Source organism: Bos javanicus, chromosome 2 (assembly GCF_032452875.1).
Source record: "Bos javanicus breed banteng chromosome 2, ARS-OSU_banteng_1.0, whole genome shotgun sequence".
Classification (NCBI taxonomy): domain Eukaryota; kingdom Metazoa; phylum Chordata; class Mammalia; order Artiodactyla; family Bovidae; genus Bos; species Bos javanicus.
The window spans coordinates 119,742,784-119,769,542 of NC_083869.1; the positions used below are offsets into that span (position 1 = coordinate 119,742,784).

Sequence of the window (26,759 nt, forward strand, 5' to 3'; positions counted from 1 at the left end):
ACAGGACTGGAAAAGGTCAGTTTTCATTCCAATCCCAAAGAAAGGCAATGCCAAAGAATGCTCAAACTACCGCACAATTGCACTCATCTCACACGGTAGTAAAGTAATGCTCAAAATTCTCCAGGCCAGGCTTCAGCAGTATGTGAACGGTGAACTTCCAGATGTTCAAGCTGGTTTTAGAAAAGGCAGAGGAACCAGAGATCAAAGTGCCAACATCTGCTGGATCATCAAAAAAGCAAGAGTTCCAGAAAAACATCTATTTCTGCTTTATTGACTATGCCAGAGCCTTTGACTGTGTGGATCACAATAAACTGTGGAAAATTCTGAAAGAGATGGGAATACCAGACCACCCGACCTGCCTCTTGAGAAACCTATATGCAGGTCAGGAAGCAACAGTTAGAACTGGACATGGAACAACAGACTGGTTCCAAATAGGAAAAGGAGTACGTCAAGGCTGTATATTGTCACCCTGCTTATTTAACTTCTATGCAGAGTACATCATGAGAAACGCTGGGCTGGATGAATCACAAACTGGAATCAAGATTGCCGGGAGAAATATCAATAACCTCAGATATGCAGATGACACCACCCTTATGGCAGAAAGTGAAGAGGAACTAAAAAGCCTCTTGATGAAAGTGAAAGTGGAGAGTGAAAAAGTTGGCTTAAAGCTCAACATTCAGAAAATGAAGATCATGGCATCTGGTCCCATCACTTCATGGGAAATAAATGGGGAAACAGTGTCAGACTTTATTTTTGGGGGCTCCAAAATCACTGCAGATGGTAACTCAGCCATGAAATTAAAAGATGCTTACTCCTTGGAAGAAAAGATATGACCAACCTAGATAGCATATTCAAAAGCAGAGACATTACTTTGCCAACAAAGGTCCGTCTAGTCAAGGCTATGGTTTTTCCAGTGGTCATGTATGGATGTGAGAGTTGGACTGTGAAGAAAGCTGAGCGCCGAAGAATTGATGCTTTTGAAGTGTGGTGTTGGAGAAGACTCTTGAGAGTCCCTTGGACTGCAAGGAGATCCAACCAGTCCATTCTGAAGGAGATCAGCCCTGGGATTTCTTTGGAAGGAATGATGCTAAAGTTGAAACTCCAGTACTTTGGCCACCTCATGTGAAGAGTTGACTCATTGGAAAAGACTCTGATGCTGGGAGGGATTGGGGGCAGGAGGAGAAGGGGACGACAGAAGATGAGATGGCTGGATGGCATCACTGACTCGATGGACGTGAGTCTGAGTGAACTCTGGGAGTTGGTGATGGACAGGGAGGCCTGGCATGTTGTGATTCATGGGGTCGCAAAGAGTCAGACACGACTGAGCGACTGAACTGAACTGACTGTGTATGTGTATACATGTGTTTATTTAACTTTAATCTGTCTGGAATGTTCTGTGGTAAATGGTCTGAGTAAGCATTTGCTATTCACATGCCATTATTACCCATTTCCCTTATGAATATAGTGATAATTATTTCTTTCATCATTCTATTTTCACCTGATTTATTACATATTAAATATAGATAAGTGTGTTTACATCCTCTACCAGAAAGTTTTCACAACTGCCACATATGTTCTGTAGACTGGTATGTATTTCCCTGGTTTTGCCTTCAAATTAAAAAAAATTCCTGAACAGTTGCTTTTCCATATAAATGTTATTATAATATAAACTTTTATAAAATTACATTTAATTAGTTGTATTTTATTTCCATTTAAACTTTTCTTCCCATGTGGCTCAGATGGTAAAGAATCTATCTGCAGTGCAGAAGACCCGGGTTTGATCCCTGGGTCAGGAAGATCCCCTGGAAAAAGGAAAGGCTACCCACTCCAGTATTCTTGCCTGGAGAATTCCATGGACAGAGGAGCCATGGGGTCACAAAGAGTCAGACACAACTGAGTGGCTAACACTCTCACTTTCCAACTTTTCTTATGGATTTTTAATTTTATTGCATAGTGGTCAGAGACTAGAACTTACAATATTTCAAAGATTTGACATTTTCTTTATATTTGAATACATGTTATTTTCATAACTATTTCTTGGGCACTTAAAAATAGGACTGTTTTCTGTAGCATACAAAGCTTAATATATGCAATTTAATTAAATTTTCTATGTCCTTTTTCTTGTCAACTGATTTGTGATAAAGTACTAGGAGTGGATAAAACCCCCATTTATTTGATCAGTGACATTTCCATACTTGACTAGTCATTACTGTTGGCTGTGCCCCTCGGCAGCAAGTCCTCCTTTGGAGAAATCTTCCTCTACTCCCACCTTGTGGTTTTATTAGGGTCTACTAATCTCAGTGAGGAGAAGGAAATGGCAACCCATTCTAGTCTTCTTGCCTGGAGAATCCCGTGGACGGAGGAGCCTGGTGGGCTGCCGTCTATGGGGTTGTACAAAGTTGGACATGACTGAAGTGACTTAGCATGCACGCATGCATTGGAGAAGGAAATGGCAACCCATTCTAGTCTTCTTGCCTGGAGAATCCCAGGGACAGGGGAGCCTGGTGGGCTGCTGTCTATGGGGTTGTACAAAGTCGGACACGACTGAAGCGACTTAGCATGCATGCATGCATGCAATCTCAGTGACCTGTCTGTTTGATCACAGATAAGGGCACATGGTTTAGATCTCACCAGGCTCGGGCCTCTAAATTGGCCAATGACAGAAACCCAGCTCAAGCTGGAAAGGACTTTCTTGTTTGCATAGCTGGGAAGCCCAGGGAGGGTGGGCTGTTAGCTAATCCCAACCAGGTCAGTTCAGTTCAGTTGCTCAGTTGTGTCTGACTCTGCAACCCCATGGACTGCAGCACGCCAGGCCTCCCTGTCCATCACCAACTCCTGGAGTTTACTCAAACTCATGTCCATTGAGTCGGTGATGCCATCAAACCATCTCATCCTCTGTCATCTCTTTCTCCTCCTGCCTTCAATCTTTCCCAGCATCAGGGTCTTTTTCAGTGAGTCAGTTCTTTGCATCAGGTGGCCAAAGTATTGGAGTTTCAGCTTCAGCATCAGTCCTTCCAATGAATATTCAGGGCTGATTTCCTTTAGGATGGGCTGGTTGGATCTCCTTGCTGTCCAAGGGACTCTCAAGAGTCTTCTCCAACACCACAGTTCAAAAGTATCAAGTCTTCAGTGCTCAGCTTTCTTTATAGCCCAACTCTCACAACCATACATGGCTACTGGAAAAACCATAGCTTTGACTAGATGGACCTTTGTTGGCAAAGTAATGTCCCAACCAGGTAAAGGGATTCAAATAGTGTCTCTTTCTCCCCACACCTCTCTTCTGCCTCTGTGGAATGACTATTCTCTCCCACCATGGGGGACCTTTCTTCATATGCTGGGAGATACCCTCAGGTATCTTCCTCACTTTATTGATAGAATATTATAGAAGGACCACCTGGTCCCATTTGACTTGAGCCTCCAATCACTGTGGCCAGGAAGATGGTTTTTCATAGACTGGCCAGTTTTAGCTCAAGTGCTCATTTCTGGGGCCAAGAGGTGGGCTGTGGAGATGCCAGCCCCAACAGAAACCTGTGAAATGAGGAAAGAATGAGTCTCCAAAGGAAGTCTGATACTGTTACCAGAAGAGGGAGGGAAAGGGGTGGTGAGAATTGAAGAACAACAGTGTCTACCACAAGTTACCTCACCCTGGCTATATGAATGACTGAGTGGTGGGCATGTGACTCATGCTAGGCCCTTTCAGAGAACTTGCAGGGATTTTCCCTCTCTGGAGCTGGCAGGGAAGAAAACTCTTTCCTGTAGTGCATAAGGTGGTCAGCCTAGAGCTGCTCGTAGGTGTTCAGTTTTGGGGGTTCCCACTGTACTGAAGCTGGGTGAACTTGGGGAAAAGGCTGAGGGCATTGGAACTTTCTATAGAAAGGAATTTGGTCCACTCCAGCCCAGAGGGGTGGTGGTGGGGTTGATTTCCCATAGTCATAGTCCCCCAAGTGAGCCTCAAGCATTGTAATGTTTAAAAAATTATGAAGGTTTTTCATTATATTCTAACTTTTGAAAAATGAAAATAGTTTTTTTTTTCCTGATTAATATGTGACTGGTATTGCATCACCAAGTTCACATGTCAAGACTTTTTATGTTAAGGTTGACCAGAAACTTCTGGAAATCTTTCTTGTCCATTTCCTGAACCAGTCTGAGAAGATAAAGTCTTAAGTGATCACTATAACACGAACAATGCAATGATGCAAATGGATGTGTGAGCCACCACCTCAAAACAGGCACTGTTCACATTTTAGGTGATATCCTTCCATATGTTTTTCTACATATATACATATAAAGAAGCATATATATATATATATTTTTTTTAAATTATTTTAAACATTTTTTCTGTTATTTTTTAATTGGAGGATCCTTGCTTTACAATTACTGTGCTGGCCTCTGCCATACATCAACATGAAGAACAGCATGGAAACATACACATTATTACCCTATGTAAAATAGATAGCAAGGGGGAATTTGCTGTGTGACACAGGGAGCTCAACCCAGTGCTCCGTGACAACCTAGAGGGGTGGGAGATGGGAGGGGAGATGGGAGGGGGTTAAGGATGGGAGGGGGCATCAGTGACTGATACCAGTGACTGATTCATGTTGATGGATTTTAAACTTTTTACTTTGTGTTGGGGTATAACCGATTAACAGTGTTGTGATAATTTCAGGGGAATAGGGAAGGGACTCAGCCATACACATACATGTATCCATTCTCCCCCAAACTCCCCTCCCATCCAGGCTGCCACATAACATGGAGCAGAGTTCCTGGTGCTATACGGTAGGTCCTTGTTGGTTATCCATTTTAAATATAGCAGTGTGTACAAGTCCATCCCAAATTGCCTAACTATCCCTTCCCCTTCCCCCCAGCCCCCTGCCCAGAACCATAAGTTTGTTCTCTAAGTCTGTGAGTCTCTTTCTGTTTCGTAAGCAAGTTCATTTGTAAAAGGTGCATATATTTTAATAACGAAGTGCTTTTGAACCATAACAGTGTTTTGTAGTTTCTTTTCCCGCTTAACCACAAACTCTTGAGCACTCTGTGTGGCGGGTCCTGTGCTGAGCACTTGGATTGACTCAAGTCACCTTCCCATCCTCTTCATTTCACATGACTATATATAGGCATATGTCATCATTCTCTATGCATTCTATGTGAGGAGGTCTCAGCTTACTTAGTCACTTTCTTAGTGTTGAATGTGTACGTTTTCATATTTTTACTCTCATAAATGTAAGAACAGGACCACAGTTGAGCTTAGATCTTGCAGTATAGTGTGATTATCTTAACGGGATCAGAGACTCAGACCCCAACCCTGGAGAGGCTGGAGAGGAGAGGCCCCTGCAGTGAGTGGGTATTTCCTGGGGCAGGAAGTGAAGAATAGGGAGGGTAGTGGAAAAACATCCTTTCTCTGAACTCATGGTTGCGTCAGTGGGGCCTGGCTCTGCTGAAAGGAGAGGGCCCGAGCCCAGTTCTGAGGAGGGTGATGACTGCCCTTGGCCGGATGGAAGCAGGGGCTTCCGGTGAGTGACCCTGGCCTGGGGCTGGGCCCGCAACGGTCATTATGTTGCTGTCTGTACTGTGCTTGCTGTTCGGCAACCTGACCTCTGCTCTCTGGGGGAAATTAGGAGGAGTGGGTCCCATGTTCTGGATGGCGTGCGTGACCTAAGGGGACTGTGTCCCTGCCCTCAAGGCCAGATCAGGAGTAACAGGAGCATTATTAGGTTACAACATATCCATTTAAAAAGGCTTCTGATACATATTGAGCAACTGCTCTCCAGAAAGTTCCAGTATACTTAACACCCCTGGTGCCAGCAGGGTGAGAAGCCCCTTTCAGAACCCTCACCCGCACTGGGTGTTGCAATCTTTTTTCACCTTTGTTCTTCTGGGGTGTGAGGAAGGACCATCCCACGAGCTTCGTTGTGGTGGCAGCATGAGTGGTTTTCTTTTTCCCTTTCTTCTTTTTAAAATATTCCCTCGCCTACGGGGAGGTTGAACATCCTCTCGTGAAGTCACTGCTAAGTCACTTCAGTCGTGTCCTACTCTGTGCGACCCCATGGACTGTAGCCCACCAGACTCCTCCATCCATGGGATTTTCCAGGCAAGAGTACTGGAGTGGGGTACCATTGCCTTCTCCTGTGAAGTCCCTGGCCATTTGCAAAGCTTGGTCAATTTCCACTTCATATTCATTGCTCATCTTCCTATTCAGTTCCGTTCAGTTCAGGCGCTCTGTCATGTCCGACTCTTTGTGACCCCATGGACTGCAGCACACCAGGCTTCCCTGTCCATCACTAACTCCCGGAACTTGTTCAAACAGTATTCTTTTACTCCTAATTGATTTGTAATGGCTCTTTGTGTGTGTGTGTGTGTGTGTGTGTGTGTGTATGCTCAGTCGCTCAGTAGTGTCTGACTTTTTGGGACCCCATGGACTGTAGCCTGCCAGGCTCCTCTGTCCATGGTATTTTCCAGGCAAGAATACCAGAGCAGGTTGCCATTTCCTCCTCCAGGGGATCTTCCCAACCCAGGGATTGAACCTGGGTCTCCCGCATCTCCTGCGTTGGCAGGCAGATTCTTTACCACTGAGCCACCTGGCTCTTCAGATGTCAGGAACATTATGCCTTTGCTTCTCACATGTAAAAATGCTGCTTTTCAGTTTCTGCTTTGACTTTTAAACATTTGTGAATACCATATGGAAGTCTCAGATTTTCATATAGTCAAATCCATCATATTTTGTCATGGTTTCTGGCTTTGGTGTCATTTTTAGAAAGGCCTACCTTTTCGCCTCCCAAGATTAAATAAACATAGCCTTCCCTAGAACTTTTATGGAGTTTTGTTATGTGTTGGTGTATGCATACATTTTTACTTCTAATACATCTGGAATTTATTAGGGTGTGAGGTAGGGATCCAGCTTTACTTTTTAACATGGAAAAATTTAACACAGGTGTTACCAATCACCTACCACAATCATTTAAAAAATCCAAATAAAACATAAAACATCTAACTTTAGACAATTATTATTTTTTGATGAAAACTCCAGGCTAGCATTATTTGCAGAACACACTGCCAGACCCAGCAATTAAATTTTTTGAATTCCTTTATTAAGTTGTTTAGCTACAAGCCTGTCATCAGTTGAGAAAGTTTTGTCCGGAAAGCACTATTTTTAAGAAAAAAATTACTGATGCTTAGCCATGTTTTCCTGGCAGTACTTAGGTATGTACCCTAGCCATTAACTGGGTCCACACTAGCTCGTGGCAGTCAGTCCCTGTCACAGGAGGGTGTGTAACTTTTCACTCTCTCTAGTGCAGTATTGTGTGGGGCACAGTTGGGAGAGGTGAGCATCCAGCTTACCCAAAGAAGACATCAGTTTGGCAGAAACCAACACAGTATTATAAAGGAGTCATCTGTCAATTAGAAATAAATAAATTTGAAAAAAAATCACGTCATTAAAATACAACTGAAGAAGCTTCATTGACGGGCCAGTGGTTAAGTCTCTGCCCTTCCACTGCAGAGGGCATGGGTTCAATCCCTGGTCAGGGAATTAGGATCCTGCATGCTGTGCATAGCCCTGCAAAATTTTATATATAATATAAAATTATATAATTTAATTTATTTTATATACTATTTAATATAAAATATTGTAATATTCTATAATATACTATGTGCTGTCCTGTGCTTAGTCTGACTCTTTGTGTCAGACTGTAAGCCCACCAGGCTCCTCTGTCCATGGGATTCTCCAGGCAAGAACACTGGAGTGGGTTGCCATGCCCTCCTCCAGGGGATCTTCTCAACCCAGGTATTGAACCCAGGTCACCTGCATTGCAGGCAGATTCTTCACTGTTTGAGCCAGCAGGGAAGCCCAATTTTATACTATATTATAAAATATAGTATAAAATATTTATTGTATATATGTACACACACACACAAAACTTAAAGAGAAAGGAGAGCCGTATCCAACTGTTTTACTTTGCTTGAGATTCTATCCGATCAGTGTTTCTCTTTGTAACCAAAGTAGCCTGGTCCAGGGCCTTGGGTGGTTAAACTCTAGATCTGTGTGAGGAACTGGGCTCCTTCTGAGCACCTGGGGCTCAGATCCACACTGATTTTACCCCTGGAGCCGAAGCTAAGGAGAGAGCTTTAGACAAAATGATAAATGGTCAAAGCCACCTGAAATCTCTTCATGAAGTGATGAAGAATACGAGAGGACTCTGAGAGGCAAAGTGACCGAGAGCCCAACTGCTCCCAGAGGCCAGACATTGGGTCACAGTGTGGATTTGCTCTGCAATACTAATGTGCAAGAAATGCTACATTTTTCTATTTTTCTGGATCAGATTAAATGTGGTTCAGCCTGCAGCTCTTCTACTGATAGGGTGGTCAATTTCATCATTGTTGGGAGTCAGATGTCTACTCTACGACTCCTCAAGCATCCTGGGGTGGGAGCCACTGGAGTCAGGCTCATGGCAACTCAGAGGGTTAAACTGGGAGAATTTAGTGAAGGGACTATTCACATGATAAAGGAAGTAATAGGGGATAGTGACAGAGAGCTAGTACATGAAAGAAGAGCCTTTCAATACTACTTTTAAACAAAGAAAGTAGCTACTGTCAGAATCATGGCCAAGCAGGGCAGAGAATGGAGAGGACAGATTTGGGAGGTGAGCGGGTAAGTGGAGAATAACCAGCATGAGGACCCGTGGGATTGCTGAAAGAAACCCTCCCCTCAGGCTGTGGTCACTCTGGGTTCCCGAGCCCTGTTGTAGGGAATCGAGTCCTCCCAGGCAGGACTCACTCCCATCTTTGATCATCCAGGTCGAATGGCACCTGCCCGGGCCCCCAGGGCTTGGCTGTGTGTGCACAGGAAAGGCTGCACTTCCTTGGGGCGCTGGTGCTCTCCCTGGACACTCCGGCAACATGGGGAGGCAGCACCCCCTTCCCTTCTCTCTCAGGGACCCCTGTGGGAGAGCTCACCTCCAACGTGGCAGCAGAGGCAGCAGAAAGTTTGCACTAGCATTACAGGGACTGTGTTTCGGAGCCACTGCTGGGGCTCCCCTGGTGTCAGGAGCTGCAGTTGTACCACGGCCTGCAAGGCCACGGGCTGGGTCCACCTCGGCATGGGGGCTACAGGGTGGGAGGCACCAAGGCCCGTGAGTGAGGCTGAAAGTGGGAGCAGAGGTGGGGTGGAGATCTAAAGTGGTTAAGGATTCTGGTCTTGACGGACTGTATTTCTGCTTCCCCAGCAGGTCGCCAGAGGGGAACCAGGAGGACAGATTCAGGATGTAGGCAAGCACCCCAGGAGGCCCTGACAGATTAGGGAAGGCTTCACCCTCAAAGCGACTGGCCTTCCTGCTGGCAAGGCGGGGAGGCCCCAAAGGCAGGGTGACGTGGTGCTGAATGAATGTGGGATCTTCCTTGTCTGCCAAGCAGGCCATGTCTATGGCTTTCCCATTACCTTGGTTTTGATATTGTGAAAATAATCAGTGTTTCTTGGGAAAACAGAAATGGATGCATGAAGTCCATGAACTTGCCTATATAAACCTGAAATTGAACAAAACCTGGAGCTGTAATTGCCTTTTGAAAAGTCACCTTATATGGTGGAGAGCTTTGAGTTTAGCCAATCACAAGGAAACCTCCTTTTTATGATATTGTCCCTGTGAAAAACAGAGTGCCAAATTTTTATCATAAGTCTACGCTTTGGACAAGCTTACATCTCTGGAAGGAGAAATTCACTTAGCATTTTGAAAAGTTGCCCCAGAGGCAAGAAATCTTCTCATTTTTCAGTGACTCAATACAAGTTTATAGAAATATTACAGGCACGCTTCAGAGATATTGTGGGTTTGGTTCCAGAACACTACAATAAAGCCATATCACAATAAAGCAAGTCAAATGAATTTTTTGATTTCCCACTGCACATAAAAGTTATATTTATACTATACTGTAGTCTATTAAGTGTGCAATAGCATTATCTCTAAAAAAAAAGTACATACCTACCTTAATGTAAAAATACTTTATTGCTAAAAAGTGCTAACCATCATCTGAACCTTCAGTGAGTCACAGTAATAACATCAAAGATCCCTAATCACTGATGCCTAGACTACAGCAATGATGAGAAAGTCAGTGGTATCATGACACCAGAATGTGACCCAGAAACACGCATCTGTACTGTGTCTGGAGAGAAGCGAGGTAGTGTGGTCCCTCTCAGGCCTGGCTGCCTGTACCTGCAGACCTTGAGCTGGTGGGGAAACCTAGCTCAGGGTGAGGGGGAAGAAGCCCTTAGTTTCCTCCAGAGGCTGACTGATTTGGGGTCAGCATGGTCACCTCACAGGTAGCAGCTCCCTGGGGGCAGAAGGAACCAAAAGCAGGAATGGAAGGAGAGACTGGCCTCCAGGCTGCAACTCCCCCAAATGTGGGAGTTTCTTTGTCTTCGTCTCTCCCAAGAATCCCTCCACTCACCAAAGATGCCCCTCCCCAGAGTGTGTTTTCTTAATATGTTCAGTGGCAAAGTGAGAACACTGTGTTAAAAAAAATAAACCCACTGGCAGTTTCCTGGCAGTCCAGTGGTTATGGCTGAACTCTCACTGCTGAGGGACTGGGTTCAATCCCGGGTCAGGGAACTAAGATCCTGCAAGCCATGCAACATGGCCAACAAACAAACAAACAAACAAACAATCACCACGCATGCTAAGTTGCTTTAGTTGTATCCAACTTTTTGTGACCCTATGATCTGTAGCTCACCAGGCTCCTCTGTCCACAGGAATTTCCCAGGCAAGAATACTGCAATGGGTTGCCATGCCCTCCTCCAGGGGATCTTCCCAACCTAGGGATTGAACCTGTGTCTCTTATGTCTTCTGAATTAGCAGGCAGGTTCTTTACCACTGGCCCCGTCAGGGAAATCCAAACAAAAACCCCATGTCTGGAAATAGGTATTTTCAGACTGAAAACTTGCTCTTCTCTGCAGATAGATGGCCTGGCTGGTAGGGAAGATGTTGGCCAATATTTTCGAACAGAGTTCAGGGATGATTTTTCTTCAAGAAGAACAAAACCATGACGCCTGAACCAGGTGAGTGAGTTCACTGTCTATCTTTTCTCTCCATGGTTGAATACTTGCCATCCATAATATTTAGACAGAAGTATAAATGCTTTTACAGCTTCTGACAAGATAACACTGGTGAATATGATGCTTGATATTTAGTCAAAAATTCTCAGGGACAGAATCAGGCAGTGGGAAGCCCCAGGCTTCCACCTCATGCCTGTCTGCAGGGCCCAGCCCTGTGGATGGACTCCTTGCAGTTGCAGGAGAGATTCTAAGCTGGTAGCCAGAAAAACAGCCTGATCCAAAGAGGGGAAAACAGGAAGGGGGAGCTAAGATGCAGATCTGAGACGGGTGCTTGAACAGAGCTCTTGAGGACAGGGTTGACATCTGAGGACAGCTCTTGATGACATCTGGCTTCATGGTGGTATCCATAGCACCCAGGCCTCTGCTAGGTACCTTGTAATATATCTTCTTGATGATATATAAGGTAATTGTCTTTATCCTCATCTCACAGATGAGGAAACAGAGACTTGACCAAGTGGTCTGCTCGAGGCCATAGGATGTCAGTGGTAGATGTGGGATTCAAATCTTCCTGATCTACTGTACCTGGTTGTCTTCACACAGAGCAGACACCATGAAAATGTTAGTTGGATGGATGGATGGATGACAGATGTTGGGATGGAGGAAACTGGTAACAGAGAGAGGAGCTGGGTGCCGTCGGGACACTTATTCACCAGCTTCTCTTTAGTATCTCTTAAATTTTGCACTAGGTGAATGCATTAGTTTATAAAATGAATATACGAAATAACAAGGATTAATATCTTCCAGGTAGAATATAGGCGGCACTAGTGGTAAAGAACCCATCCGCCAATGCAGGAGACAAAAGAGTTATGGGTTCGATCCTTGGGTTGGGAAAATCTCCTGGAGGAGCGCATAGCAACCCACTCTAGTATTCTTGCCTGGAGAATCTCCATGGACAGAGGAGCCTGGAGGGCTATGGTCCATAGGGTTGTAAAGAGTCAGACACGAATGAAGCAATGTAGCACACACACAAGTAGAATAAAAGGCCACTCCTGAAAGATTAAAAATCAGCATAGCTTCAGTTTTCATTTCTTCCCAAAATAGTCTAAGCAGCAAGATGCCCTGGCTGTTGTTTCACTCCTGTACATTACGAATAAATGAGACAAACAGAGACAGGAAATTGTTTACAGCAAGAATGACAGAAAATGGTTAATATTACACTTAAAAAATAATCTCATTGGTCTATTTATTTTTGGCTGTGCTGGGTCTTCGTTGCTGCACAGGCTTTTCTTGTTGCAGCAAGCAGGGGCTACTCTTCAGTTGTGGCGCAGGGGCTTCTCACTGTGGTGGCTTCTCCTGTTGCAGAGCACAGGCTCTCGGGCACATGGGCTCAGTAGCTGTGGCTCCCAGGCTCTAGAGCACAGGCTCAATAGTTGTGGCACATGGGCTTAGTTGCTCCGTGGCTTATGGGGTCTTCCTGCATGAGGGATGGAATCCATGTCTCCCACATAGGCAGGCAGATTCTTTACATCAAACCTCCAGGAAAGCCCAATATTACACTTTAATAGGAGATTTTACAGATTATTTGGATTGAAGGTCTTAATAGAGAATTGGGTAAACTCATGAAAAAAATATACTCAGAAGAAAATACATTTATAGTATCTAAGATAAGCCTAATAAGTAAAAATTAAGTTATTTATTAGAGCAAAAGGTTGGAAATAATCTATGAATCTAACAATATGCTATAATTATTCTGGTCAAATAGCTACTGGAAAATTCATGTAGGATACTACACATTTACTTAGACTGATGCCATAGAATTGTATTTGTTGACATGTTGATGTGAATATCTTCAAGTTTTTAAAGTGAAAAAGTTACAAAACACTGTTGAAGTATATTCTACTGGAGGACTCACTTTTCAGTTTTCAATTTCAGAACTTACGATAAAGCCACAGTAGTCATGACAATGTGGCACAGGCAAGAAGATAGATCAATGGACTAGAATTGAGCCCAGAAATAAATCCAAATGTGTTAATTGATTTTGACAAGGATGATAAGATCATTCAATGGGAAAAAATAGTCTTTTGAACACTGGGACAACTGGATAACTGTATTCAAACAAGTGAAGTTAGACCTCTACCTCACTTCACATACAAAAATTTATTCAAAATGGATCAAAAATCCAAACATGTGTGCTAAAAGCATAAAATACTTGGAAGAAAACATAGGTATAAATTTTCATGACCTTGCATTAGGCAACAGTTTTTCTTAAGATATGATACACTGCTGCTGCTGCTGCTAAGTCGCTTCAACCTCAACTCTGTGCAACCCCATAGATGGCAGCCCACCAAGCTCCCCCGTCCCTGGGATTCTCCAGGCAAGAACACTGGAGTGGGTTGCCATTTCCTTCTCCAATGCATGAAAGTGAAATGTGAAAGTGAAGTCGCTCAGTCGTGCCCGACTCTTAGCAAGCCCATGGACTGCAGCCTACCAGGTTCCTCCGTCCATGGGATTTTCCAGGCAAGAGTACTGGAGTGGTGTGCCATTGCCTTCTCCGTATGATACACTAAGGACAAGCAACCAAATGAAAAATAGATAATTTGGACTTCACCAAGCTTAAAGCTTACTTTTCATCAAAGGACATTATTAAGGTAGTGAAAAGACAACAGTCCAGATGAGAGAAAATATTTGTAAAAAATATATTTGATAAGAACCTAGAATCCAGAATACATAAAGAATTCTTACAATCCAGCAACCAAAAGACAACCTAATTAAAAATGAGCAAAGGACTTGAATAGAAAGTTCTCCAAAGAAGATATACAAATGGTCAATAAACATCATTACTAGCTGTTATGGAAATGCAAATTAAAACTACAATGAGATGCCACTTTACTAGATAGTACTGCATTCGAATGACTGCGTTTAAAAAATGGAAAATAACAAATGTTGTTGAGGTTGTGGAGAAATTGGGACACTTACACATTGTTGGTGGAAATATAAAATGGCACTGTTATGATATGACCCAGTCCATATGACCAAGCAATTTTACTCCTATATGCCCTAAAGAATTGAAAATGTATGTTCATGCAAAAACTTGTACTTGAATGTTCATAGTAGCTTTATTCATAATAGCCCAAAACTGGAAACAACTCAAATGTCCATTAACTGATGGACAAAGAAAATGTGATATATATATATGAATATGATTTTACGATAAAAAAGAATGAATCAGCGATCATATTATAATGTGGGTGAATCTTGAAAACATTATGCTAAGATAAATGGTTTTTCCAGTAGTCATGTATGGATGTGAGAGTTGGACCATAAAGAAAGCTAAGTGCCGAAGAATTGATGCTTTTGATCTGTGGTGTTGGAGAAGACTCTTGAGAGTCCCTTGGACTGTAAGGAAATTAAACCAGTCCATCCTAAAGGAAATCAGTCCTGAATATTCATTGGAAGGACTGATGCTGAAGCTGAAACTACAATACTCTGGCCACCTGATGCGAAGAACTGACTCATTAGAAAAGACCCTGATGGTGGGAAAGATTGAAGGCAGGAGGAGAAAGGGATGACAGAGGATGAGACGGTTGGATGGCATCACTGACTCAATGGACATGAGTTTGAGTAAGCTCCGGGAGTTGGTGATGAACAGGGAAGACTGGTGTGCTGCAGTCTACTGGGTCACAAAGAGTTGGACACGACTGAGCGACTGAACTGAAGTGAAGCTAAAGAGGCCAATCATAAAGGGCCATATATTGTATGATTCCATTTATATAAATGTCCAGAATAGGGAAATTCATAGAAACAAAAAGTAGATTGTGATTGCCTAGGGCTGGAAGGATGGGAGGGAAATGATGGCATGGGATTTCTTTTTTGGTGTGGTTAAAATGTTCTAAAATTTATTGTGGTGATGGTTGTACAACCCTGTGACTATACTATGAAGAACCAAATTGTACACTTTAAAATGGTGAATTTTATGTTATGTGAATTATATCTGTTTAAATTTTCAAAAAAGTATATTTCAATCTAAATCCAAATGTATGTGTACCTACCTACGAATGTATGTATGTGTGTTTGTACATATGTATCTACCTACAGGGACTTGCCAGGTAGCTTAGTGGTAAAGAATCTGCCTGCCAATGCAAGAGATGGAAGAGATGCACGTTTGATCCTTGGCTGGGGAGGATCCCCTGGAGTAGGAAATGGCAACCCACTCCAGTATTCCTGCCTGAAAATTTTCCTGGGCAGAGAAGCCTGGTGGGCGAAGGTTCTCGGGGTCACAAAGAGTTGGACACGACTAACACACATTCACTGGAGAAGGCAATGGCACCCACTCCAGTACTCTTGCCTGGAAAATCCCATGGATGGAGGAGCCTGGTGGGCTGCAGTCCATGAGGTTGCTGAGAGTCAGACACAACTGAGCGACTTCATTTTGACTTTTTACTTTCATGCATTGGAGAAGGAAATGGCAACCCACTCCAGTATTCTTGCCTGGAGAATCCCAGGGACGGGGGAGCCTGGTGGGCTGCGGTCTATGGGGTCGCAGAGTCGGACACGACTGAAGCGATTTAGCAGCAGCAGCAGCAGCAGCAGCAACACACATTCACACATCTACTTACCAGTCTATCTCATTTTGGGTATTGGAATTACACCTACATTTTGAGTTGCTTCTTCATGTGAATATTTATAATTTATATAACAAAGAAAAAAATAAAAGAAAACCCTAAAATATACATGCAACTGCTAAGATACAATTTGTAAAAGAAGGGATGTAAAATGGTTGCACTTTGTGCAGCTCTGCAACATAAAGATATGGTACTAGTAACAGAATAAAGTGAAAACAAATGCGCAAAAGTGGTAAAACTACATATGAGGCAAAATTTGTTAAACTTTTTTTGTGTTATAATCTTTACCTTTACAAGCAGGCAGAAAGTGAACATATTTGTCTTAAATGAATTGAGGTTTTGTTTATTAACTTGCTACTGAAAATGTTAATGACAACAATATCAAGTCTAGATGCTTTTTCCAAAAAATTCACTCATTCTACCAATCTTCATTGAATAGGTTTTAGATATTTCTTTTTTTTCCCCTAAACTTGTTATTTTGTATTGGGGTATGGCTGATGAACAAGCAATGTTGGGACAGTTTCAGATGAACAGCGAAGGGACACACCCATACATATACATGTATCCACTCTTCCCCAGATTTTCCATATTTCCTGTGAATTTTTCCTTTCACTCATCTTTTCCTGATGTTTTGAATTTTCTTCTTGTTTGGTTTTATTCAAAGTTATTAATTCCTTTTAATTTTAAAATGTATTCAATTTTAACTTTGAATTGTATTTCTTAATAATTGAAACATTTTTGCATTTATATAGTCTTTAGGTTTTTGTACGTCTTATATTTTCTTGGCTACTTAATCGACTATACTTGTAGTTTGAAAATATTATATTAGTTCATTTTAAATTATTTTGCATCTTAGCAGATATTCTTATTTTCCAATTAATTTATTTGATTTCATATTTATTCCTGTTCCTTTAAAAATTTGTTACTTATATCTTTTTAAAAAAATTTAGGTGTAAATTTAGTTGATATTTTTTTCCCTTTTTCTTTCTTGTTACCATAAGCCCAAAAGACACCAGAATTTTCTCAATGCAGCTTTAACTGTGTATCCAGTATCTCTTTTTTTGTTTGTCTTTTAAATAACATTCCCATATTTGGTGTTGCCTTTTCAACCTATTAATAATTGTTCCATCACAGAACTTTCTTCCTTTCTTGCCTGGTCATGTGCATATAGGTGGCATACCAGTTTTCTCCCCAATTTTATTGACTGAGAAAGTATGTGTAAAATCTTTGTGTGCTAGGTCACTTCAGTCATGTCCGACTCTTTGCGACCCTATAGACTGTAGCCTGCCAGGCCCCTCTGTCCATGCGATTCTCCAGGCAAGAATACTGGAGTGGGTTGCCACGTCTTCCTCCACGGGCTCTTCCAGCCCAGGGATCGAACCCGTGTCTCTCATATCTCCTGCACTGGCTGGCTAGTTCCTTACCACTCGTGCTAGAATCTTTGTTTATCTATTGTGAATATCTTTATCTTCAAAATTGCAGTTCATTTCTGTGAAAGCCTAATACACATTTGAGAAAGCTCCCTATTTCCTAATTTTTCCCTTTTGGATCAGATCCTCTAATCACCGTTTTGTAGAAGAGAAAAGGAGGCCCCCTCACCACCACCCCAAGGTGTAGGGACTTGCTGACAATCCCTCAGCGGGGCTGGGTCAGAGCCTGTCTTGGGGGCCAATGAATGGAGTATTGTGGAGAGTTTCTGCCAGCAAGCTCCAACAGCACCCCGCCTTTGCTGGCGCTCCGTTCTGTTGAAAAGCTACAGAGCAGGGGGGGCCTTGGGCCAAACAGCTTGTTTTGCCGGACTTCCCCTGCAGCCTCCCTGCTGTTCACAGCATTATACTGACCTGCTGTCTCAGGCTTCTCCGTGGCCCTGCCTGAACAAGGGATTATTTTCTAGGATGCTAGCTTCTCATGAAAACAGTCCTCCAGTGGGTCCTGCCATTGGTATCAGGGCATGTCCGGGTTTGCTGGAATCCTGGGATGAACACAACTTATTCAGTCAAGCTGGGACCCGCTACTCTTGCTTTTGTACAAGCCTGACTTATCTGAGCCAGGCTTTTAAATTATTCTCTCCCTTTTCTTTAAAAAAAATTTTTTTTTAAAAACAAGATTCATAGGTGTGGATTTGTCTTTTTAATCCAGTCTATTATTCTATTTTTTTAAATAGGAGAATTTAGTCCCTTTACATGTTATCTTATAATTGTTCTAATTGTATTACTCTGTATTTTTCTCAGTTAATAAAACTGTTTTCTCTTTAACTTAAAATAGGATTTCTTTTGGATGCTGTGTTTTTTGATTCATTTAACTAAGATCAAATGTAACATTTTCTGAACAACTCAGCTTCCCTGTGTTTTTACTATATTTTCATTTATCCATCAAGTGACTGTGCACATTTCTTTTTATCTGTTCTAATTTAAAAAATGTTTTTCTTATAAATAGATTCAGAATTCTTTTTGTCATTCTCTCAACTTCTTCAAGTCCTCTTTGGTCAAATCCTCTTGGTTTGGTTTTGGCCTTTAGAAAAGTTAAATATTTAAAAATACACTATCACTCTTAATGACAACCATAGCTTTATGTCATTGCTTTTCAGGCTAGGATATGCATATCCGTGGAGACAGGCTATAATACAGTGCATGAAACTATCACTTCTCCCTTCACTGAAATTTTGCTCCCCTCTCCTCCAGTAAGCCTGCACCATGCACACACACATACATTCCCTGCCCACTCCAGCCCCTAAGAAAGGTGTATACTTGAGTAGCCCTAATTCTACTGGGTGATTCTCTTTCCCTTGCTCAGCTGATTGGCTCCAGTAGACCCCTAGCCCAACTCATAGACTGGCCTGAGCCATTCAATAAGATGTTTTCTCTCTAGAATTTTAGAATTCAGAGAGTCAATCAGGGTTGGACACTGAAAAAGGAGAAACAGATTCACCGGTCACTGAAATTGTTCCCCACCCCCACCCCACACATAAGTCCTTGGAGGAGTGTTGATATCTGAAAAAAACATATATTGGGTTTGGTTAGGAAGAGAAAGTGCCAAGGAGAACTTTGGTAGGCTACAGTGTCTGCTCTAAAAGGAAGAATAAAAGCTTCTTATGTCAATTAACACCATCATTTACAAGATACTTGGCTATTTTATACTCCTAAAAGCAACTACTATATAGGATAACTACGTGTTAAATAATATTAACAAACACATGAATTTTACTATGTGCCAGGCACTGTTCTAGGTCCTTTACATATATTGACTCATTCAAATCTCACATAAGCCTTATGAGATGCTATCGTCATCATCTACATTCTACCGGTGAGGAAAATGGAGACACAGAGAGGTTGGTTAACTTACCCAAGGTCACACAGCAAGTAATTGGAGGAGTTGGATTTCAACCCAGCAGTTTGGTAACCCATGCCTTAAGTGCTATGCCACACTGGTGCTGTATCAGAGTTGCAACTTGAGAGTGCCTTTTCTCTTACACCGGCTTCTTATGTGGCTGGTATCTAGCAGGACACAAGGCATAGAAGAAAAGTAAAATTCTGTCCTATACATATCTCCCTCTGCAGTAAATTCTCCAGCAAAGAAAAGTATAAGCATTCTGGATTTTGTGAATGAAATATGACTCTTTATTTTCTCATTTAAAGTGCAATGATTGTTAGATGACATTTGCAGTTGCTGAGATACATGTATAATTCAAGTCCAAAACCAGAAAAAATATGCAAGATGGAAGATCAGAGAAATAAAAATCAAAATAAGATGATGAGGGAGTATAAAAATTAAGACAAATTTAAAGCTAAAGATGTGGAAATAAAAATTTAGGAAGAATAACACTGTAAATGAGAGCATTTTCTGAAATTCATATTTAAAGTAGCATATGTAAAATTAAAAAAAAAGAGATAAAAAGGCAAAAAACTATAAAAATTTAAAAAATGAACCTAAAAAGTTAAGAATAATATGTTAATTGAATCCTGATAAAATAAATAGTGAAAATATTTAAAAAGATGAAAATTTAAAGAGAAGTTAGTAGGTTATAGAGACATTAAGGCAAAAGCTAACACCTATGAGGCAAAAATGGGAATATTATAGAAGAATTTATGTCTTAAAAATTAGGATAAAAATAATACTATGAAGCTAGAAGGAAGAGAAAAATGTAATTTTTTTTGAATTTAAAAAATCTTGTATTTTTACTTTTACAATGAAAAACTATTAAGTATTTTTTTTGTAACTGCTGTATCACACACATGCATAGAAGAAATACACAGAATCAGCATCAGGATTAACAAAAGACAAAGGTCAGTAGGTCAAGACAAGAATGATAAGACATTAGATTCATGGATCAATAAGAAAAAATTGTCAAATAGGAAAAAAAATGAGAAAAAGCAATTCACTGAAGATGAAATGCAAATGACAGTGAATATATAAAAAGCTGCCCAACCTCACTAATAATTGGAAAAATGCAAAGTAAAACAAAATAAGATTGTATTTTCAAGCACAGGACTAGCAGAAATTAAAAAGATTTATGATATCCAGAGCTGGCAGTGATAAGTGCAAATAAGCACTCTCATACACTGTTGGTGGGAGTATAAATTAATAAGCCTATTTTGAAGAGCATTTGGCAGTATCACAAAATTTCAATTTGTAACTTTTAGCCAACTAGAACTCTTTTCCACAGAAATACTTTCACATGAGAACAAACTTATGTACAGGATACTGAAAGCACCATTATTTATGATAGAGAAAATTGAATGCAAATGAAGTATTCTCCAATACAGTAATATTGAATCAATAATTACACATTTGTACAATAAAATATTATATAGATATTAAAAATAGTGAAGCTGACTTTCATGGATTGACTTGGAAAGATCTATAAAACATAGTGTTAAGGGAAAAAATTAAAAGCATATTGGGGATATAAATTTTTAAGACTAAATTTAAAGTGAGATGAGAACAGCATCAGACTATAGACAGACTCCAAGTTGGAAATCGTGGTCTGGGTGATCTAGCTGCAGCAGTCTGGGAGGCTAAGAACAATTGATATGGTGATGGTGATATTTTCTGCTTACTCAGAGCCCTCTAAGCCCACCATACTCTGCCTGCACAGGTATGGACTTTATAATGCATCCCACAGCTGATCTGGGCTTGATTAGCTAGTGGTAAAGAACCTGCCTTCCAAGGCAGGTAGACATAAAAGATGCTGGTTCGATCCCTGGGTTGGGAAGATCCCTTGGAGGAGGGCATGGCAACCCACTCCCAGTATTCTTGTCTGGAGAATCCCATGGACAGAGGAGCCTGGCAGGCTGCAGTCCATAGGGTCTCGAAGAGTCAGACACGACTGAAATGACTTAGCATGCATACACGCACAGCTGAGCTAAGACCTTCCAAAGTCACACTCTCAAGCCAGCAAGCACTCTTTTACTTTGGTTGTGGGAATGTGTTCAATTCTCTTTTTTAAAAAAATATTTATTTATTTGGCTGTGCCAGGCCTCAGCTGCATCATGTGGGATCTTCGATCTTCACTGTGGCACGCGGGATCTTTAGTTTCCGCATGCAAACTCTTAGTCATAGCATGAGATCTAATTCCCTGCTGCTGCTGCTAAGTCACTTCAGTCGTGTCCGACTCTGTGCGACCCCATAGACGGAAGCCCACCAGGCTTCCCCATCCCTGGGATTCTCCAGGCAAGAACACTGGAGTGGGTTGCCATTTCCTTCTCCAATGCATGAAAGTGAAAAGTGAAAGTGAAGTTGCTCAGTCGTGTCCGACCCTCAGTGACCCCATGGACTGCAGCCCACCAGGCTCCTCTGTTCATGGGATTTTCCAGGCAAGAGTACTGGAGTGGGGTGCCATTGCCTTGAGCAAGGATCAAACCCAGGTTCCCCGCATTGTGGAGTGTGGAGTTTTAGCCACTGGATTACAGGGAAGTCCTGGAATATATTCAATTCTACCTTAGATTTTTCTTTAACCTATTTGGTAGTCCTTTCACTATCTTTTAACTTCCTTCAAGGTAAAATTAGCAGGTGAAAGGCAATCAAAATGTGTTGTTGAATGAATTTATTCCATCCTATCTCCTTGAAGTTTTTGTGCTGTTTGGTCAGTACGTTGTTCAGACACACACACACACACACACACAGCTTTAGCACCTTGCGTCATCTCTGAGGTTGTAATCCCTTCTTACTGAACCCAAGTTACTTGGTTATTTGCTCCTTTCACCGCAATTGGTGGCAATGGAATTGGGTGGGGGAAATGACACAGTCTATAGGACTTGTTCTTGGAGTGGGTTATTAGGGTGAGAGTGTGGTGATGAGGGAAAGTGGAGTCAAGAGTGACTCCTGGGTGTCTGGCTTTGAGACAAGGTGGATGTTAGTAAAGGAGAAACCCAAGTTGGGGATGGTGGTGGTTAGGAATCAGGATTGGCACGGAAAGCTCTGGGGCAACAAAAACTTAGACTTCATAACAGACACAGTTCCTCCTAGGGCCAAAATGGAATTCTCCTGGAGGCAGCAGATGGCTCATCTCATATAAGAACCAGGCACAGTAACTCTGATCCTTCACTGATATCTTGGGTCTTGGGGGGCATTCCTCTAAGCCATTAACTGGCATCCATCAACCAGAGACCAGACAGACAACATCACTTGGAAACTTCCATGCCCATACCACTCTGAAAATACAGAGTTCACCTACAATTCCCTGCAGTTCTCTAAGAATATGCCCTTCATAGCAATGATAAATTTCTACCTCTTGAAGCATCATTGAGATGTCCCAGAAGCCTAGCCAACTTGAGCCTAATGAATTACCCTGGCCCTTCAATAGAACACAGTTCTTTAGAATAGATGCTATATTCAAGGTTGCCAGGAGAATGTGGGGTGGGCTTTATCTTATACTTCATGTATTTGGGTTTCCTTTTTCCAGGTTACAAGTTGACTTTGTCCCTCCTTTTCACAAAAAATTAATTGATTTAACTTTCTTTTACTGAGTTGTAACCATTTTCTGGGCTTCCCTGTTGACTCAGATGGTAAAGATTTCACCTGCAATGCAGGAGACCCGGGTTCAATCCCTGGGTTGGGAAGATGCCCTGGAGAAGGGAATAGTTACTCACTCCAGTATTCTTGCCTGGAGAATTCCATGGAAAGAGGAGTCTAGCAGGCTATAGTCCATATGGTTGAAATTTCCATGGGGTTGATGTTGCTTCTAGGCCCTCTGGGCTGATATGTTGGGTGTCCTAAACTCTTCAGCTACACATTTAGAATTTCATGGTTTCTTTCCATGGATGCCTGGTCACATCCATTGTGGACAGATTTAGCAGTCTCTCAGAGAATTATATTTCTCTCTCGGGCATACACGTGCACACACACACACACACACTGTAATATTTGTGATAACAAAAATTGATTGGAATTATGGACTGGGATATATGTTTTTGGGGCAAGCCTCTCATTTCAACTCACTCCAGAGTGTGTTGCGGTTACCCTTTGGCCCAATTGAAGAAGCCCAGGGTGCACTTCATTTAGACGACTTGGGGATATGTCTACCTAGCCCTGTAGCATTCACACTGGCTGAAACCACACTTTCTGCCTGCAGCCCAATCTCAGTGAGATATCTCTGTTATGGACAAAAGTTGTCTTTCTCTCCTATTCCTGTTTCTAATTATTTTTGGCTTCACTTCCCATTTCTGGCCCTGAAAGCCCAGCTTCTATGTTTTCAGTCCTTTATCTTTCTTCTGGATCTTCCCACCTCTCGCTCCACTGGGCTCTCTCCCATCTACTGAGTCCCTGGGCCTCCATCACACTCTGCTTCCTACCCTTGCTGAGTTTCTTCCACCCTCTACAGTTTGAATAGACAAGTAAGTTCTGCCCACAACACACCTTTGCTGAGGGTTTGGAAGGGACTTGTGTGAACATTAAAAATCAGAGGCTCAGGGGTTCTTTTATTCTTTAAATAAACATCGATTGAGGCCTTTGCATGTGGCAGGCACTGTAGATGCAAGGTTAAATAACAATATCTTCCACCTTCAAGGAGATTGGTTATTAGTAGAGGAATTCTGAAATTTTCAAATACAGTGACAGTGCTTTTAGATACATCAGGCATTCAGGAACAATTTAATGTTATCTCTTTCCCTTGTTTCAACTAGGAGCATATGGTGGTGGACTCTCACTACACAGATTCAAGTCATTGTCAGCTTTGACAACCCAGTCCTGAATTTTGATTTTTCTATGGTCACCACTGGGCTCTGGATCCACACAGCATTTGACACTGGTGATCACCTCCTCACCGAAATTCTTCTGCTGTCTTCTCAGCAGTCTTTCAAACGAACAAGCTGCCTGCTCTTTGGGGGTTCTTTTTCCTTTGTGCACACCTACGATATGTTTTCTAGGTTCCAGCCTTAACCATACTCTCTTCTCTACACAGTTTCCAGGGGAGGCCCGTACATACCTTTCTTTCAGTGGGTTTCTCAACGGGGAGCCTACTCTCCTCCCTGGATCACTCTTCCCTACCCTTTTAACTTGGCTGAGGTCCCTACCCCTGGCTTTTCCCCACCTGAGTCTGGGTAGGCTCGCCTCGGGCTGGCTCCCCTACCTTTCTTCACTCTGAGCATCCCAGTCTGCAGGATACTGCCTGCCTGCCTGCCCTCCCACCCGCCTGTCCGTTCAGCGGGCAGGAACCACGCCTGGGTGGTCCACCTCGGTATCCCAAGGCCAGCCCTGCACCTAGCTAGCTCTGAGCAGGTGTAACCGAGCGTGGAGTAAGTCAAGGGATGAGTTAAACAAACAAACAAACAAAAAACAAAAAACCAAACTTGTCACAGGAAAGGACCGGCAGGCTACACCCGGGAGCTAGAAGCTGCAGGCTGGCGGCGTCGGGGGCGAGGATAGCGGGGGTTGGGGGGCTATAGGGGGATAGGAGGATAGGGGAGTGGGTGGTGTGAGACGCAGTTCAGCAGGGCACGGTACCGAAGACTGGGGCTGGGCGCGATCAGGAGCAGGGGCGGGAGGTCGCCCGCCAGCCGCTGGCCCGGGAGCAGAGGGCCGGCATCTAGAGCCACTGGCTACAGCCTGCTGCCGGGAGAGCCCTCCGCTCGGGCTCTGCTGCCGCCGCCGCAACAGAGCTACCGCGGACCGACGGCCGCGGCCGCGCGCGCTCACCCCTGCGCTTCGCTTTTGGCCCCTCCCGGCCACCGTTGCTCTCTACAACTCGGCGCCCGTGACCCGGAAGAGCATTCTCCTTAGCAACTGCGGGACGGCGGCGGTGCTGGCCTCCCGGGAGCCACGGTGAGGCCTCCCCGCCCCCTGCCCCCCCCCCGCGTCCGCGCGCCCATCTCGACCCCTCCCCAGAACCGACCTCGGGGCTGCCCTTCAAGGCCACCGCAACCCTTCGGGGTGGTGGGGGCACCTGCGCCGGCGGCCAGGCGCAAGTGCTCTCTGTCTCTGGCATCGATTCTCCGGTCCTGGCGTCGTCTCTGCCCACCCAACGCCCCCGGCTCAGGGCCCACCTGGTCTCTCAGGCCCGGCTCCTCGCGCCTGAGCCTCGCCGGCCCTCCCTTGTACCCAGTATGATGCCCCGGGAGGAAAAGTAGAGTTAAACAGCCTGTTGCTGTCCAGGGGACGCTTCCCGAGGTTCGGGTTACCTGTGGACGCGTTCTTTTGTGTCCCGATACAGATGTTTGGGATTGACAGGGGAGGGACGCCTTAGGATTCCTGAGCAGCAGCGACTTTGCTGTAATACTTGATGTTTGCCTGTTGCTTTGCGCCTTCCAGAGTGGTATACTTTTATCTGCTTCGTTGATCGTGGAGACTCATCTAGTTCAACATTTCGAACTGATCCTTTAGCTGGGGATTAGCTTTCTGGTTTTTAGTTTATTTGTGCTGTGCTGAGTCGAGTCGGAGTCTTTGCGACCCTATGGACTTGTAGCCCGCCAGGCTGCCCTGTCTATGGGGATTCTCCAGGCGAGAGTACTGGAGTGGGTTGCCATGCCCTCCTCCAAGGGATCTTCCCAACCCAGGTATGGAACCCAGGCCTCCCGCATTGCAGGCGGGATCTTTTACTGTCTGAGCTACCAGGGAATCCCAAGAATACTGGAGTGGGTAGCCTGTTCCTTCTGCAGGGGAACTTCCCAACCCAGAAATTGAACCGGGGTCTCCTGCATTGCCGGCAAATTCTTTACCAGCTGAGCTACCTGGGAATTTTAGTTTATTTAGTATTCTGTGAGTTAGATTTTGTGTCTTAACAGTTTTCTACAAAAGGAACTCTCCTTGGGACTGAGTGGATTTGGGGGAAAAAGACTCAAGTGACATTTACCACGTTGAAGAAGTAGGGACAGGTGTTGTTAATATCTCTGACTTACATTTGAAAACAGTTTCAACACAATAGTAAAATCCCAGCTGGCCTGTTTCCGACCCCCTCACCCCCACCCCCCGCCTCCACCCCAGAAATTGACAAAGTAAAATTTATATTAAAATACAAAGGACTGAAAACCTCCCTTAATTGAGTTTGAAGCAGTGGGACTAAGGATGCTCTAAGCCAGCAGTCGTAATCTTTTTGGCACCAGGGACTGGTTTGCTGAAGGTAATTTTTCTGGGGTTGCGTGGATGGCTTGGGGTTGATTCAAGTACATTACATTTATTGTGCATTTTATTTCTAGTATTACATTATGATGTATAATGAAATGGGGCTTCCCAGGTGGCACTAGGGGTAAAGAACCCGCCTGCCAATGTAGGAGATGTAAGCTAAGACATGCCAGATCGATCCCTGGGTGGGAAAGAACCCCCGGAAGAGTGCATGGCAACCCACTCCAGTACTCATGCCTGGAGAATCCCATGGGCAGAGAAGACTTGAGGGCTACAGTCCATAGGGTCGCGAAGAGTCGGCCGGGACTTAGCATGAACGCACATATAATGGAATAGTTTTACATATAATGGAATAATTGTACAGCTCACCATAATGCAGAATCAGTGGGAGCTCTGAGCTTGTTTTCCTGCAACTGGATGGTCCCATCTAGGGGTGATGGGGGACAATGACACCTGAAGTGTGTTGCTTATGTCAGTCTACTCCATAGTCTTGTTTTGGTTTGAGCTCCTGTGAGAATCGCATGTGGCTGCTGATCTGACAGGAGGTG

At 43.4% G+C, this 26,759-nt stretch overlaps 1 protein-coding gene and 1 long non-coding RNA gene across 7 annotated transcripts in view; one reads left to right on the forward strand and one right to left on the reverse strand.

Annotated features, from left to right (window-relative positions):
• Positions 1 to 11,911: 11,911 nt before the first annotated feature.
• Positions 11,912 to 24,801, reverse strand: LOC133230638 (uncharacterized). The gene is made up of 3 exons (XR_009730910.1): positions 24,598 to 24,801; positions 19,000 to 19,151; positions 11,912 to 12,509 (listed from the first exon to the last, which is right to left on the reverse strand). It is a non-coding gene; the product is annotated as an uncharacterized LOC133230638 (long non-coding RNA).
• Positions 24,802 to 24,824: 23 nt separating this feature from the next.
• The window catches only part of DIS3L2 (DIS3 like 3'-5' exoribonuclease 2), a 362,444-nt gene continuing 360,509 nt past the window's right edge, over positions 24,825 to 26,759 (forward strand). For 2 of the 6 annotated variants that reach the window (XM_061388312.1, XM_061388328.1), the window contains exon 1: positions 24,828 to 24,915. The gene's annotated coding sequence lies outside the window, so the exon portion shown is untranslated. Of the gene's footprint in view, positions 24,916 to 25,007; positions 25,261 to 26,759 lie in introns of those variants that run through there. The other 4 variants (XM_061388319.1, XM_061388338.1, XM_061388346.1 and 1 more) reach the window with 3 other exon arrangements.